The 16,613-nt window shown below is 37.6% G+C and overlaps 1 protein-coding gene across 4 annotated transcripts in view; it reads right to left on the bottom strand.

Annotated features, from left to right (window-relative positions):
• Positions 1 to 16,613, bottom strand: part of GARRE1 (granule associated Rac and RHOG effector 1) — a 97,775-nt gene that overhangs the window by 67,546 nt on the left and 13,616 nt on the right. For 2 of the 4 annotated variants that reach the window (XM_034788077.1, XM_034788080.1), the window contains exon 2: positions 5,584 to 5,662. The exons of the other annotated variants lie outside the window; for them this stretch is intronic. The gene's annotated coding sequence lies outside the window, so the exon portion shown is untranslated. The remainder of the gene's footprint in view (positions 1 to 5,583; positions 5,663 to 16,613) is intronic. 4 annotated transcript variants of the gene reach the window in all.

Below are 16,613 nucleotides of genomic sequence, written 5' to 3'. Positions count from 1 at the left end.
ATATACTGACACATGAGCACGGCACTCAAGAGGGTGCCACAGCTGACCCTATGGATACCGCTAAGGCAAAAATCACCGACGACTGTGCATGTGGGCGTGCACACACTTAGACTGGAATCGACATGAGCAAGCACTCGAAGAACATATGCAGGCTACACAAGTAAATTCTAAATGACAGATTTTTGAAGATAACTGTCATAAGCATAGTAATAACCAATCTATTCACTAAACCTGGTAACCTCTGTAAAAAGTTACAATATAGAGCTATTTATGTCCTCCTCAAATATTAGTTATCTGTATATTAAATATTTACATAAAAGAAGTACATTTTGTTTTACACACCTTTTCTAATTTAACTGTCTTGAAAGCAATTTTACCTTTTGTTAAGATAAACTACTAGTAATTTCTTTGCCTAGTTTTTGGCTGGTGCAAGATACTTTTTAACAAGTAGTAATTTTGATTCAAGTAGTAAAATAAGTTGTTCACCTTAAAGTAAAAGACAAATGTAATCAGACCTGTAACTAGTAAGCAAGTTTATTTGTAAATATTTCGAATTTATATCAACAGAGATAAAAATGAAGGTCTAGAAACTACAAGTGGGTTTTAGTGAATTTACTATGCTAGCTCTCCAACCATGACTTCTACTTCACAGAACTAAGCCAGTGACAGAAAATTAAGGGGAAAAGGTTAGTTCAGACAAAGCCATAGTATCACTATTGCTAAGATATAGCTGGGTTTTAAATGTTCTTGGGTGATGGAATAGCTTTGTTGGATCTCTAAAGTGACCTTCCCAAAACAAGCCAATATTAACTCCTTTGTGCTAATGATTTTACTTTGGCTATCTGATATTTGGTTTAGAATACTGATCAGAGGTAATAGATAGCTTACAAAAACATACAGACACAAGACACTGCCCTGAAAAGCTGCTATCAATAGAAGCTTCAGGATTTTGGTGGGGGAGGATGGAGAAAGACCAGACACTTTGTAGGAGTCTTCTCCATAACTTGAGAATTAATCTAGTCCATTGAAAGCCATTACTAAGTAGTTTGTTCAGCAGTTAGCTTGAAAGTACTGCAGTATTTCAGAAGCTATCATACCATATCATATCATAGCTTTAGAGGCAGCATTTTACAGATACTTTGTTTAATTTGGCAATATGAGCAAAAGTAAGTACCTAGTGCCCTTATCAAAGCATCTTAAAACAAACCACCGCCTGTTATCTGTGATACAGTGCGTAACATGCATCTAGAAATTGAGTTTCTTCTTTCATATTTATTTTGCTTAAAGTAACTGCTTGTATGAAACAACAGATTACAAAGTAACATCTGGAAGGCATTAGTATTCATGACTAACTTATTACAGTTTTTCCATACATAAAAGATCAACTAATCCATTACACTTAAACTGAATAGATAGGTTCCTGATGAAGCACTAGTAATAGTATGTCCTCCATTAATGGCTGAAGGAAGAGAAGGAAAAATAACCCTTATTTTTTAAATGTTTTCAACAAAAACCGTTTTGCCAATAAGAACAGTGTATTTGCTGTGGTAATTGCTCACAACTAAGAATAGTGGAGATGCCCTAAAAAGAAACACTATTGGCCTAACTCTGCTGATGCTTCAGAAGAAGAAAATTCATAAAGTTTTACTACTACTACAAGCATTCATTTGGCACCCATCACCATGGTATTTAGGTGCTTTCATGTGGCTCCTGCTCTCCTCTAGACTCTCATGAAGTTAATGGTTTAACTTTACTGCTCTCAAGATGGTAAACAACTGAACAACCTATCATATCAAACCACAAAAATCCTCAAAATGTCTAATTCAATTAATCTAACACTGAAAAGTCATGGAATCCATGGACTCTCTTAACAACAGTCCAAACATAACTGATTTAGCAGGGTTGAACCATAAGTATTCATCCAGTTTTGGCTATAGCATGACAGAACCACCAACTGCAAAGTACTAACTTACAAATTTAATAAAGAAATTAAGTATATCTGACCAGCTTATTCTACTTTTCATTGAACTTTTCCACCCCAAAATCAGACTATTTTCTAACTGAAAAGATGCCAGAGAGCCCCCCTCCTGTACCAGAGTCACAAAACCACTTCCTTTCAAAACAATTTCCATTTAAACCCAGCCCCACAGGCAGCAAATTGTTGAAACTAGTGAACCCACAATAAGAGTCATAGGTGCTGGAACTAGGTGTGTTGGGGATGCTGCAGTACCCTCTGGCTTGAAGTGGTTTCCATAACGTACAGAGTTTTACAGTTTGGGTCAATGGCTCTCAGTACCCCCACTATACAAATTGTTAAAGCACCCATGATAAGAGTCTATCTGATGCTAGATTGTTCTCCATCTTCTCTTCTCAATACTGAATTTCTCCAGTCCAGGAAACAGGAAGGTCCAGGATTGTTTGTCCCTTCTAAGATCAAAATATGACCGAGAGCAAACAATACCAAAGCCTCAACTTTTTCTCTCATTTTGTTAATTATGAAACCCTATATTTGGTGCAAAGGCTTCAGGAAATGAAAGGCAAGAAAAGGAGAGGGTTGTGGGTCAAACAACCAAATTCAAGTACTACTGTAAGTAGTCAGTCCTGTTGCCTTATATAAAAATAGAAAAATGTGAGAAAGCAATTACTTAGACTCTGGGTACCCTGAGCCTTAGCAGCACTGGAACTCAGGGCTTGTCTTCATGACCATGCAGTGCCAGCCTACAGGGGTAGGAACTGCAGCACACACTGATGTACTGTTGTAACTGCCCAGTGTAGACCTTGCTAGCACAAACTAAAGGGTAACTCGTTCACATTAATGTAATCCTATAACAAACTATGAACCTTTTAGTTTGTGCTAGCAAGGGCAGTTACAGCACAATACTTCAGTGTGTGCTGCAGTTCATACCCCATAGTCTGCGGGGAAATGTAGACAAGCCCTTAGTCTAAGCAAAAAAAGTTCTGCAAAGCTACTTATGATTTCTGACTGCTGCACTGACTTTACTAAGGGCTGTTTTTTGATAACCATGCTCAAACACGATACTCTACAACCAGTCCCATTTAAGAAAATGGTTTAATGGGACTACTTGCAGAGTGAATTGTTCTTCTACAGGAGTAAGGGTCACAGAAGTTGGTCCTTAGAAGTGTTCCAGCACACTTTGGAGTTGCCTCAATCACTTCATTATATGAAAAGCCTTAGGATATGATCACTTCCTATGAGGAAAACTGTATTTACTGAACAAAGATGACTTATTTAAGGATATTTAGAAAGTTGTACAGGTTACATGCAAACCTGAAGCTGCTCCACAGAAATTTAATTCATAATAATTTTATACTTTGACACAAACTCATATAGATCTGAGAATCTGAGTTAAGATTATATTATGCAGGGAAAGTGACTTAATGCATAAGATTCTGATACCAAAGTCTCTATGGAATCAATTTAGTGTTATTAATTTGTGGAAAGTGATTATATGGATAGTGTGACAGTGTAGCCTTACTTTGTGATATATATCAAAGCAGAAAGTTCCAATTCTGAACACTGGGAATCATGGTAGAGTACCTGAGGTCAAAGAAAGCACTTTAATAGTTTACTATTTAGGTCAGTGGCTCTCAAACTTTTTCTTTCACATAGCAAACCTCTGAATGCGACCCCCCCTTATAAATTAAAAACACTTTTTAATATATTTAAGTGGACTTTTCTAGAAAGCATTGAAATTAATTTTCATAAATATAGATTAAATAGTTGTTTACATTATTTTTATGTGATTATACACATCTGAGTGAGCACTTCTATTGAAACGGTTGCTAAATCTCTAAGCCATATTTTTAGATAGACTGATTTTAGTTAGTGCATTCCCATGGCATGTTTTATAATAGACATGACCTTTAGAAGTCAGGCTCTCCTTTAATGAGTTTGGTTTTGTTATACCTTTTAGATCTTATTTCTATTACATAAAAGGATTAATAGACACGACTTTAGTCAGTAATACATTGAAACAATGAACTGAATATAAATTATCTTAATTCAGTTAGCCATTTAAAACTCTTCAGTGAGTGGCTGGAGAGAGATTTTATGTAATATATATGAACACTACAAGTATGGGAGATAGATGGCACACAGCAAGCCCTGAATATTAAAGTACCTACAAGACTAATAAGAGGAATGCCCTTCTTAGATGTTTGCAACAATAAGAGTAGCAGAGAAGAATCTGTCTCAACATACAAGTGCAACTCAATACCCACATAATTTTTTCCACAAATACATGTTTCTTCTGTGATTTCATTGTAATGCTGCTTAAGATTGTATCTTCCACATTCCCTTTAGACTGCACTGCATCCCAGTGAAAATTTACAAATATGATTTTTCTTTAAACAGTGTTATTTCTGATGTGTGTATGTACAAATTAAATAGCTATAGCTGCCAAATATTTCCATTTATAAATTATTCACTCTACTTTTGGATATTAAACAAAATTAAGTAACACTAATGTACCAGGAAAAGACTAAGCTCGATCCAGAATTCTCATTCCTTGTAACAGAGTGTATAGTGTCTGCTTACTTTGATATTATCACCTCCCCACTATTTCCCCTCTTTAAAAAAAAAAACAAAACAAAAAAATCCAGTATCCAGGCCCTCTTATTTCCAAGAGGAATTTCTTATGGTTATCTAAATAAGAGTTCTGTACTCTGAAATAGCATGTATTCTTTTGAGTTCTAAAAATAAAAAGAGGAAAACATCATATCAGGACAATGCTGACCTCGGCACATATGTTGGCCAAAGGCCTCATGACAGTTGTGAAACATGAGCTTTTTCTTGTCAAGCTAATATAGAAATTCATGTCTCCATGCCACAACTCTTGTTTTGACAAGCAGACTTTCAAATGGTTTATAGGCTTACTCTATTTGAATAGCAATAGATTCACCAGTGAACTGTTGGAGCTTTGCCCAGGAAAGCAAGCCATGTTCTATGTAGGAAAGATAGGGACATGGTGATTAGGCCCTTCATCTCTTATGTTGAAAATTATGGAATTAGCAGAAAGATGTAATAGTGAAAAATTAAAACTAATGAGAAGTGTATTTTTACATATTACTTTTGAACATTACATTTACCGGCTTTGGTCCCTGAAGTCAGTAGGAAATTCTGTCATTTTAAGATGTAAGAATGGCTGTATTGATTCATAGTCATTACAATATATGAATAAACCAAAGCAGTCCAGTGCAAATATGAGCTGATTTTGATATAAAAGCAGCAAACACTATAGTTTCCACAGGCACCTCAAACTCATGATATAAAATTACTGCAACTGGCAAGTTCATAAATAGCGGTAATTGACAGGCTACTCTGTAATTTGGTTAGCTAAGATTTCAAACAATTATTTGAACTAAGTTTTTATGATAGGCCATATTTTAGAATAATCAACACAGTGTTTTATTGCTGTCCTCACATTCAGGACATAATCCGCTAGTTTCATTATGTTAATGAAGTATCTAAAATGGACTTCAACAGCTGATGAAGGTACTATTGGGTGACACAGAAGCCTGAGATTTCAGAGATTAAACCCCTTAAAATAGTAGTATGCATACCTCACAAGCATTCCTCATTTTTCATTACAAAAAAGGTCCTTGCTCCTCCTCAACATAGCGCTGCTCTCCTCATTAAGAACTAGGATTTAAAAAGAAAGTGTCACAAGCAGTCGAGATTTTAAAAAGCAAATATTATTTAAACCCACATAAAAGCCACTCCAGTATTATGGAGGACATTGCACACTAATTTATAACGTTTAAATCCAATTTTGAGCCCAGATTCTAACTATTTAAGAACAAAACAAAAATGAGAAGTGCACAGTCACCAATGTATTACTATTTTGCAAGATAATAATCCCTCTCCCACAAAAAAAAACAATGCTTTGTGCTCATCTAATCCCTCTACTTGCTTTCCTGCAGATAACTAAAATATCCTTGCTAGAGATGCTCAAATTCCTACAAACATAATTAATGGTATAACGAACAAAAGACAATAAAAGATAAGTATTGTAGAACAAGAGGGTCCCTAAACCTTCTTTGGCAAGACTTTTCCAGTGAGCTTCATTCCACGTTTCCCAGAAGTGTAATAGATTAAATCTTTGAGACTTCAATAAGTAGTGCCTTCTATTAATAGCTTCAGTAATACTGTTCCCTATTTTACACCATGGCATTAATTTGTTATCCTGTGCCCACACAGTATGTGCACGAAGTTGCACCAATGTCAACTTTAAACAATATAAATATGAAGTTACACACACTGAGTTATGAATGTTGGGGGATTTTTTTACATTTATTTCTATATTTACATAATTGTAATACATATATTGTGTTTTTAGGAATTTAATACATTTTCTTTTTTGGGTGGACTTTGTTTACATGTCCTTTATAATTTTAATTTAACTTACTTTGAGATTAAACATAAGATAACATTGTTAATATTAAAAAGATAATGACTGATTTGTTTAGAGACCATTGCAATTTTCAGAGAAGCAGGAAAACAATATTTATTTCACAACAAAACATAGTGAGCTTTATAAAAAACTAAAGTCCCACTTTAGAAAAATAATTCTCATTTTCCATAATTAGCACAGAACCCCGTAAAGAATATGAAGGATTTGAAAGTACAGTACTTATTATAACAGCTGTTTTGCTTACAAAAGCATACATGGAATTCAGCTGACATATCTAAGCAGCATGCATAACTTTTCTAGCTTAAGGTGTTAAGCTACTGCATAAAGTACTGGGTATGGAAAGACATACAGCAATCATTAAAATGTCACTTATATAAGTGCTAATTTGTTGGAGTAGGTTTGTTTAAGAGAGACTAAATATATTCCAGAGTTAAAAATCAGCATTCTTGAAAGTAGTCTTTTTTGTTTGCCCTCTGAAGAACTCTAGAAATATTTACTATTATATTACAAAATATGAAGACAGCTACCTATATTAATTTACAGAAGTAGCAGTTTGCTGTATCTGAAAGTAATAACAGTTTGGCAAAAATCTTACTAACATCACAAATAATAAAAACAGTTAATACATGTATGGCAAATGAGTATATAACAAGGCTTTATCTACAGAAACAGATCTGATAGGATGGTTATACTCTGAAAAGTGATTACCAGTAAGTGGCATTATCTTACCCAACAGATCTGTTCCCTCTGCATATTCACACAGCTAACTTTAGTGACAAAACCAAATGTATACTATTTTTTTATTCCTGTTAGTCTGTCAAAGTCAACAAGGCCATAAGAGAACATGCTCAATTCCATTCTTTTGGTTGGTCGACATAACTGCTTTTAAATTCCTATTAGGACATTTGTGCAAAATAACAAGATTGCCTAGTTGTAAATGATGGCCTAACATGGCCTGTTGAAGATTTATACCTGTGGAACAACAGTAGTTATTGGGTTTTGTTTTTGTACTTTTGATCTTTCCAAAGAAAAGCCTTTGATCATTTGGTGTGCTAATTTAAACATCTAGTATGAACAATTCAAACAATTATTAGCCCCATATCAAAACATATTGGGACAAAAAATTATAGCAAGAAATGTCACAATATCGGTGGAAAGAAAAATTAATTTAAATAAAACTATCAGGGGTCTCCTTAGGAGGAAATCTCTGCAAGGATACCCCCAACAAGGGTAATCTCTTGTCCTGTTGGGGTGGGGAGAAGTTTGCCCACTTGCAGAAAATCCATCCCCCACAACAGCCAATCCCAAGAAAATCTGTAGGTAGCCCAAGGGATCAGGAAGGAGGCCCTATGCCCCCACCCATTACCCCAGTGACACCTCCCCCCCGGAGAGGCTTCCTTCCCACACTCTGGCTCAGCTGCCCCATTGGCACCATTATAAGGACACCCCTTGCTGTTGCAGCTCCCTGAGACCATGGCAGGGGCTAGACAGAAAAGGCAATACAACCAGAGTTTAAGTTCTGAAGGGCCACAGTGTGAACACTTCCTCCCCCCCTCCCCCTTCTCCCAGTCCATCCAGCCTCTATCCCTCCCAAAAGTGCAATCTTGGGCCCACAAAGAGAGGGCTTCATCAGACCCTGTTGGTGGAGGGGCACTGATAGTATCATGGAGGCGAACCACAAGCAGATCAAGGAAGGGATGATCTGTCCTCATGTTGCTTTTAAGCCTTCATTTCTGACTCCAGTTGTGTAACTTAAGTTTTCCCCCAGTAGAACCCACAAGATACTGCTGCTGCTATGTTACACCTTAAAAGATCAACTTTTAATAAATAGATTTAGTAATCTACCTAACAAGATGGAGTCTGTTGATTAAGACAAGTGACTGTACCAAAGACTGAATATTCTGAAAGCTTAACATTATTATTTATCAGAGCTTGCTGAAAACTAAGATCTATAAGCACATAACTCCAATGTTACTAGGAACTATGCATGCACACCAACAGAAGAGTAGGCCTGTATATCTAATTAGCCAAGTTTTGTGGTAGCTCTGTTAATGAATATTGGAATGTTAACAAGATTAATAATATTTCTTTGTAGCCTCCTTTATCTGATACCAGCTGACATATCAAGTACATTTTAAAAACAATGCTTTGTCAGCATTTAAGGCCAGGTTTACAATAGAAAATATTTGCTGATATAGCTATTCCAACAAACCCTCCTCGTGTAAGCACAGTTTATACAGGCAAAAACGTGCTTCTGCCGCAACAGCTTATACCATTCCCCCCAAATGAAATAAGCTATATTGGAAAAAGCACTTTTTTGCTAGTAAAACTGTGTCCACAGTAGGGCTTTGCCAGTATAAAAATGTCAGACACACACCACATCCCTGAAGTGACATTACGACGCTGGCACAAGTTTCAAGTATACGGATCTGGCCTAAACAGTATTTTTAAATTGTTAAATAAAACTAGATTTTTCAAAAGTAACCTTTTAGCCACAAGGATTATTAGTTTTGCAGTAGCAACCAAAGAGTCCAATCACAACTGCGTCCACCATATAAATGCATAGGCAGGTTTCTTCTCAGGAAAACTTTGAACATGACAAGACAAACACCAACAAATGATGGGAGGAAAGGGGATACAACATACAAGAAGAGTAATCCATTTATTTATTTTTAATTCCCCAACTATCCTTCAGTTTAGCCCTTATTAGTGCCTTTTCCCCCTTCCTCCCTCAGGCTACAGACCTTGAAGCAACCTTGTTCTATTTTTTCCCCCCTAGAGACCAGAGAAGGCTCCATGTCTGAAACATAACCTCTAATCTTATTTTCTATTTCTAGCACACATTTCATGAACCTTCTCACATTTTTTAAAATTAAATATTCTCTTCTGCTGTGGACTGTGGTTCCTACCTCAGAATGCACTGAGTATTTTAGAATTTGTGAGCCTACACTCACAACTGAGGAAGATTTTATTTTAATTTTGAATTAAGTTTGAGTTTGAATATTTTATTCTATTTTTAGAATTAATTTGAAAGACTTCACTGCGAAGAGACCTTCCAGTATTATGGTATTCCACTTTAATAGTAAAGATAGTTTTACTTGTTTGAGTTTTTAATCGAAAACACACCATTTAATACACAAACATTTAGAATTGCATATGTTGCATTTTGGTTTTGCAAAACAAAACAATTCCCAAAGTTTTAAACATAGTTAGTGCATATTTGTAGCCATTAATCTTATAGTCTTGTTAGTTGTAGGTTTTTCATTATGCAGTGGAATAATGATTCTCAATGGCAAATACTTATAGCAAGTCTTTATGCAAACCTGTTAAAGATCCTCTTTTTTACGCACTGATCATCTGGTTTAGTAGCGTAGAATTTCTTGCCCTAATTGGATTAGGGTCCTTGGTTGGCCCCTGAATTGTATGTCATCAACAGTAATTCTCTCTTGTACCTAATTTGAGCTGTGAAGGTATTAAAGGAATTTTTAGGGCCAAATCTTGTCTCCTGCTACTCAAACCCAAGTAATCTGGCTTGAGCGCTCCCTGGGGAAGGAATCCTCCCTCCGAAGGTTACAGAAACACCAAAAGAGCTGTTCCCATTATTTATGTAGCCTCAAGGCTGTCGTGGTGTCTGCTGCAGCCCTGTCCTCCACTCACAACACGGTGGTAGGTTTATATTTGGAGGGTTAACATTGTTGAAGGTTCACCAACCATATGCCAACCCTCTGCCTCACACCCTGCAGTGTGCTGTGAATGAAGATCCATATAGCACAATGCCACAGGGAATTTGTACAGCTCCCTACTGCTACATTGTGGAGTAGGGACAATGATTTCTCCATTATGCATGAATGCCTACCCACTGTGTCCAAAGTAAGTGACTGGCACAATAATCTCATACATTGATTGCGCAATACAAGTGACTTCCACTGTACTCATTTTAAATTAAATGGGTTCAGAAACTATGCATTAATTATCTTGATGCACTTCTATTGTTCCCATCATCCTTGTACCCAGACACTCAAAACTACACCAGTTTACATCTGCACTATTTGTTGTTAGTTAAAATAGTGGTCAGTATAGAAGCTTGCTTACAATCAAATTGTCCCTACTAGCTCACAAGGTTGCTTAACTGGACTTGTTTTAGACATAGCTGAATGAGATGATTTGACCACAGAGGCAAAACCAGGAAAGGGGGATAAGAACATAAGAATGGCCATACTAGGTCAGACCAAAGGTCCATCCAGCCCAGTATCCTGTCTGCTGACAGTGACCAATGCCAGGTGCCCCAGAGGGAGTGAACCTAACAGGTAATGATCAAGTGATCTCTCGCCTGCCATCCATCTCCACCCTCTGACAAACAGAGGCTAGGGACACCATTCCTTACTCATCCTGGCTAATAGCCATTAATGGACTTAACCTCCATGAATTTATCTAGTTCTCTTTTGAACCCTGTTATTGTCCTACCCTTCACAACCTCCTCAGGCAAGGAGTTCCACAGGGATTGTTTGACTCCCAATTCAAATACTAAGAGACGAAGAGTTTAGCAAAAAATGTTTAAAGTTTACATAGTATATTTTACAATAATCTATATTCACAGCTCTCATGTCTCAATAAATACCACTGATGTTTGTTCCATGCTCTCTGTCTACAATTTCATGCTTCCATCCCATTTTGGGCATGGCATCCTAGGTCAATATAGCTGTGACTTTTAAAACTGCTATTTCAGCTTTCATTTTCCATCTAAGACAGGAGAAAATCTTAGGATATCGGTTTTTTAGAAAACCAAACAGCTTAAGTTTAGAACTTAACTGAAAATCTGGTAGGTAAAATTTATTTTTAGTTCGTTGCTTTCTGAACTAAAGATTTGGGACAAAATTTGAGAAGGGTGAAATTTCTTTATAAAAGCAGTAGCTAGAGTGGGAGAACGGCCTCCAGCAGTGAAAGGTAAGGAAACCAAGGCTGGAAGAGTAAATAGAGCAACCAGGCTGAAAAGTTTAGGTGAATATAATTTAAATTGGAGAGGAATGAGTCCATGAGGCATTTTGAATAAAACACAGCAGCATCCCTGAGTTGGATTTAGAAATGGACTGGAAACCAGTAACAATAAAGATGTTAATATTTTGTTTCTGCATTTTTAAATATAGCATTGTAAATCTCAAACGTTCAAATATTATAAGTCAGTCCCCAATATATCATGAGATTTTAAACATAATATATTTGGAGTTTTTTCTATTTGCCTTCTGGTTTTTGAGTCTTTGGGGTCCACACTTGTAGCTTTTCTTCCCTGCAGCCAGGATGACTAGAAACTTTTAAAAAAAAATAAAAGGCTGAGATTCTCATATCATCGATGCCTGCAAGAGCTGAGGCTTTAAGAAAAAACACCAAATATGTCTAGACTCATGATAAAATTATGATGGTTTTTAATCAAGTTAATAAAATCATTTGCCAAATGAAAAAAAGATTTTAGGGGAGGAAATCTTTAGACTTCTAAAGAGGGGACTATAGTGTTTAAAATACAAAACAAACAAAACTCCCATTTTCCAGTGGTCCTTCAATAACTGCTCTAAAAAAATGTCTCAAGTTACATCGTGTTGTCACACCATCCTAGTCTCCAACAAATTGCTCAACAAAAACTAATACAAAATTACTTGTCAAGAGTAGCTCTTAATTATTTGAAAAATGGTTTCATATTATTCCAAGTTTTTATATGAAAGTACAGAAATTAGAAGAATAACTTCTGAAGTCCTGCTTGAAACATCCAAACATGTTTTCACTCCAGATCATCCCAGACTTAAATGAACTAAGTTTATATAGTTTCTAAGTTGCGTAACAATTATTTATCTCATTTGTTGTAAAAAATGAGTTCCCAGGTGTAATACCACAATTTTCTATATCAATAACTTGCTGGAGCTCTTTAAATTGTATTTGAGTTCTTTTCTACATACACTGTATGGCTGGTTTAAGTGATTTCACAGAAATATTGTGCATCTCTGCATATCCCATATTGGGGAATGTATCTCATACTCCTTTGTTTTAAGTGTTATGATTAATGGAGCCAGACTTTCTTGGCAAGTAAGTAGAGAACAAAATATGGGCTGGAAGATTAAAAGCTGGATTCTGAGGCATGAGATGAACTAAGCCTTCAATAATGTGAGGTGTAGGCCTATAATTACACAATAGTTAAAAATAGTTTAAGAGGCTGCTGATATGACTTAACTGTTACTACATTATACCTGCATGTGAGAAAACCTTGATTCAAAGCTACTTACTCAAAGCAAGAAGAAAAATAATTGGAATAATGATGGTGGAGAAATGCTCTACCTTTATGGGGAAGATATCTATCTACTACTGTACATTGTTTGAAACATTTCCTAGTGACTGACTGGCAATGCATTCCCTGAAGTGTTAGCTGGATATGTTGGTCTTCTATTAGGGTAGTGACATGAGAAAAGGGGGAGACAGAGTGAGCAACCAAAACAATGACCCGTTTAAAATGCTACGGTTTTGCTTCATAGTGCTAAATTCCGTAGGTATACCATGCTGGGATAGGTAGGGTTGCCAGGTGTCCGGTTTTCGGCCGGAACACGTGGTCAAAAAGGGACCCCGGCGGCTCCGCTCAGCACTACCAACTGGGCTGTTAAAAGTCTGGTTGGCAGTGCTGTGGGGCTAAGGCCGGCTAGTCTTTACCTGTCCTGGCACTGCGCTGCACCCTGGAAGTGGCCAGCAGGTCCAGCTCTAGGCAGGGGGGGGGCCATCGGGCTCTGCGTACTGCCCCCATCCCGAGCACCGGCTCCGCACTCCCATTGGCAGGGAACTGCAGCCAATGAGAGCTGGGGCGGCAGTGCCTGTGGGCAAGAACAGCATGTGGCACCTCCTGGCCCCCCTGCCTAGGAGCCAGACCTGCTGACCGCTTCTGGGGTGCAGCACGGTGCCAGAACAAGCAGGGAGCCTGCCTTAGCCCCGCTGTGCCGCTGACCGGGAGCCGTCCGAGGTAAGCCCGTGCCCCAACTCCAAGCCCCAATCCCCTCCCCCAGCTGAGCCCCCTCTAAACCTGGAGCCCCCTCCTGCACCCCAAACCCCTCATTTCTGGCCCCACCCCAGAGCCCACTCCCCCAGTTAGAGCCCTCATCCCCTCCCACACCCAATCCCCTGCCTTAGCCCAGTGAAAGTGAGTGAAGGTAGGGGAGAGCAAGCCACCGAGGGAGGGGGAATGTAGTGAACACACCTTGGGGAAGGGAAGGGCAAGGCCTCGGGGAAGCGGTGGGTCTAGAGTGGTCAGTTTTGTGTGATTAAAAAGTTGGCAACCTTACGGATAGGGAGGGACACAACACTTTGTGTCTTTGTTTTGGCTAAAAATAAAGAATTGAAACAAAGCATTCTCTTCAATCATAAAGTAGTGCTTGCAAATATTGATGTACAACAATGTTTATACAATTCTGAAATATCAAGCAATGGGAAGAATATTCTTGCTCTGCTTTCAATTCAAGAGCACAGTTACTAAACACACCAAAAAGGATGGCTTTTTGAAAATTTTCAACAAGGGAGTGGTCAATTTTAGAACTTAGATACTTGGAATTTTGTAAATATGATCTGGATAATTAGATTTTGAAGGTCACATTTGCAACCAAAATAGATGTTATCACTTTAATATACAACATCCTCAAAAAGATTTTAAAAAAATAAAAGTGCATCTCCCAGTAGTGATAAATGGCTCATTCCATTCCCTAAGACATCCTAGCCAATGTAATGCCTCAGTGTCCAGTCAGCTAACAATAGTTTCAACAATCTCAAATGCTTTATTGAAAGTCTGTTTGTTTGTTTTAAAGGAAGCAGTCAGAATTTTTAAATGTGAAATTAGGCCTTTCAATCTCTTCCTGCCCCAACGCTCCTACACATCTGCCACTTTCTACTGATATTGAAAGGGATTGAAACTTGGCACAGTTGCTACCATACTACAGTCGAATTGATGTTAATGAAAATTTCTTCATTGCCCCAGTATCACTCTGTAACCTGCTCCATAGGTTCTCTTCTCCCATCCTTATGGAAGCGCAGCATGCTTACTCCAGGAAGTAAGAAACCACAAATGAAGTTTCTGTTTCCTTCATCATAACATTGAGCACTACTCACCAGGCCACAGAGCTAGCTAATTTTATTTATTTCTAAAATGTTCAAAAGAACACTGCTTTGAGAGACAATATATGCCTTCTTTATCAAGTGTCCTATTTATAGATGCTTTGAATTAAGTGCATTAAACTTAGCAAGAAAAAACGGCTAGTAAATAGAATCTGCACAGCTAAGGGAAGGAATAACTAATTAAACCAGCTGGAAGAGAGTCAAAACTGGTTTCTGTCTCTTAAATGTAGTTGAGATGTCCCTGCACTGGACTGTACTACATAAGTCACACTCATCCCAAGTTCATGAACTTTTTTCCATTTCAACCTATCAATTTTTTCAAATTTAACTTGGCCTCTATAACAGTAGTAAAATATTTGAATATATATAAATAAATGTTCCCTTCTCTATACATCTGACTATTAAATAGAGCAAGACACTCTGGCAATGACACCCCAAGCAACTGTGTATGCTTACAGACCCTAATCCATCCCTGTGCAGAGCATGTTTCTCCCAATGACTACACTCACTGTATTCAAATTCTTTACCTTCTCTTTTGCTGGAATATAGGTGAAAGTGCTAGTGACAAAACAGCAACATAGACACAATTCATTGGCTTTGGCAGTACAGGAGCTTGGGCAGGAGGGAAAGCTCTTGCTAGTGGCAACAGATTGTGTTTGCTACTTCTGCCACTGGCATTTTCACCTACATTCCAGTTGAGAGAAGATAAAATATTTGAAGCAGGAAGTTAAAGAATGGCTTTTTCCACCTATATCCCAAAAGAAGCAGAGTGAAACAATTTCTTATGCAACAATTGCATTCTGCGGCTGCTTGAAGACAAATCATGCAGTGGGATTCTGCCACAGAATTAAAAGGTCTGGGAAAACATGAGTTCCCTGCTACTAGAAATTAAATTCAGCCTCCTATTTTCACTTTACTTATTAAAACTAACTCCTCTGTTGCTCTTTTCCCCCCACAGACAGAGAGAGAAAAAACAAACAAACAGGCAAGCACTGATTCCCCTGCTTATGTTTCTAATGTAAAATTTACCATGCCTACACTTTGATTGTGTTCCAGCATCATTGATGTCACCTTTGTAGAAATAGTATAACTGCTGCTGCACAACCAAACAAGGTAGCACATTTATGTGGTGTAAAATTTGTGGCTTTTAAAGACTTTTCAACAATAGTAGCAGAATTTAAATCTCCCAGCTCCTGTATTTAAATATTTAGAAACAGACAATGGAAGAAAATCCCGAACAGATTATTGTGTCTCATTCATTTATAGAATTATTTTAATAGCAGCAATTTGGAATTAATGGGAGTAACTGTGATCAAAGTGGGAATATCAGTGATCAAAATGTTTTGGTATGACAGACCAAGAGCTTCTCTCACTCTACCACACAAAAACCCTGGTTGTGCGGGAGACGAAAGAGTGCTCCGTGCATGGAGGGAAGGAAAAAGAATGAAGAAAAAAATATCACTAACCTCCATACCAAAATCCGTATAAAATAGAGGGAAAACCTCCTACAACGTCAAGTTGGTAAATTTTGCTTTGCATTTCCCAGCTAGTGTTCCAGTCCCCACTCTATCTGATTAACAAACAGAAGGAGAAGCAAACATCAACAGAATGGGTCACCAGCAGAACAGAAACCAGCAGTGTGGGAGATGCATGAGGAGCCCTGGACCCAATAGCAGAAGAGGTGATTGATTCTGAGATCTGGGATTAAAATTGGGAGGAAACCTGAAAAATCTTCCAGTGTTCATTAAAATGAGAGGCAGAGAAAGGAAGAGGAAGTGCAAGTGGAAAAAAAAGAGGGTCATAGGAAAATGAGGGTGACTGGATTCAGCAAAAGAAGAGAGAAAGAAGATTGTGGATTTGGCAAGTAAAGTGAATGACAGCAGGGGTTTTTTCTATCCAACTCCCCAACTAAAGACAATATTTCAAGTGAAGTCTAGGTCTCGTCTCTAAAAGAAGAATTATATCTGCCTGTTTGAGAAGCAACTCATCTGGATGGGCTGGTATAGGAGAATTTTAGAGAACAAATCAATTGTTAAAAATTTAAGC

This window comes from Trachemys scripta, chromosome 13, assembly GCF_013100865.1.
Source record: "Trachemys scripta elegans isolate TJP31775 chromosome 13, CAS_Tse_1.0, whole genome shotgun sequence".
Lineage (NCBI taxonomy): Eukaryota > Metazoa > Chordata > Testudines > Emydidae > Trachemys > Trachemys scripta.
This window is presented reverse-complemented; position numbering and strand designations above follow the sequence as displayed.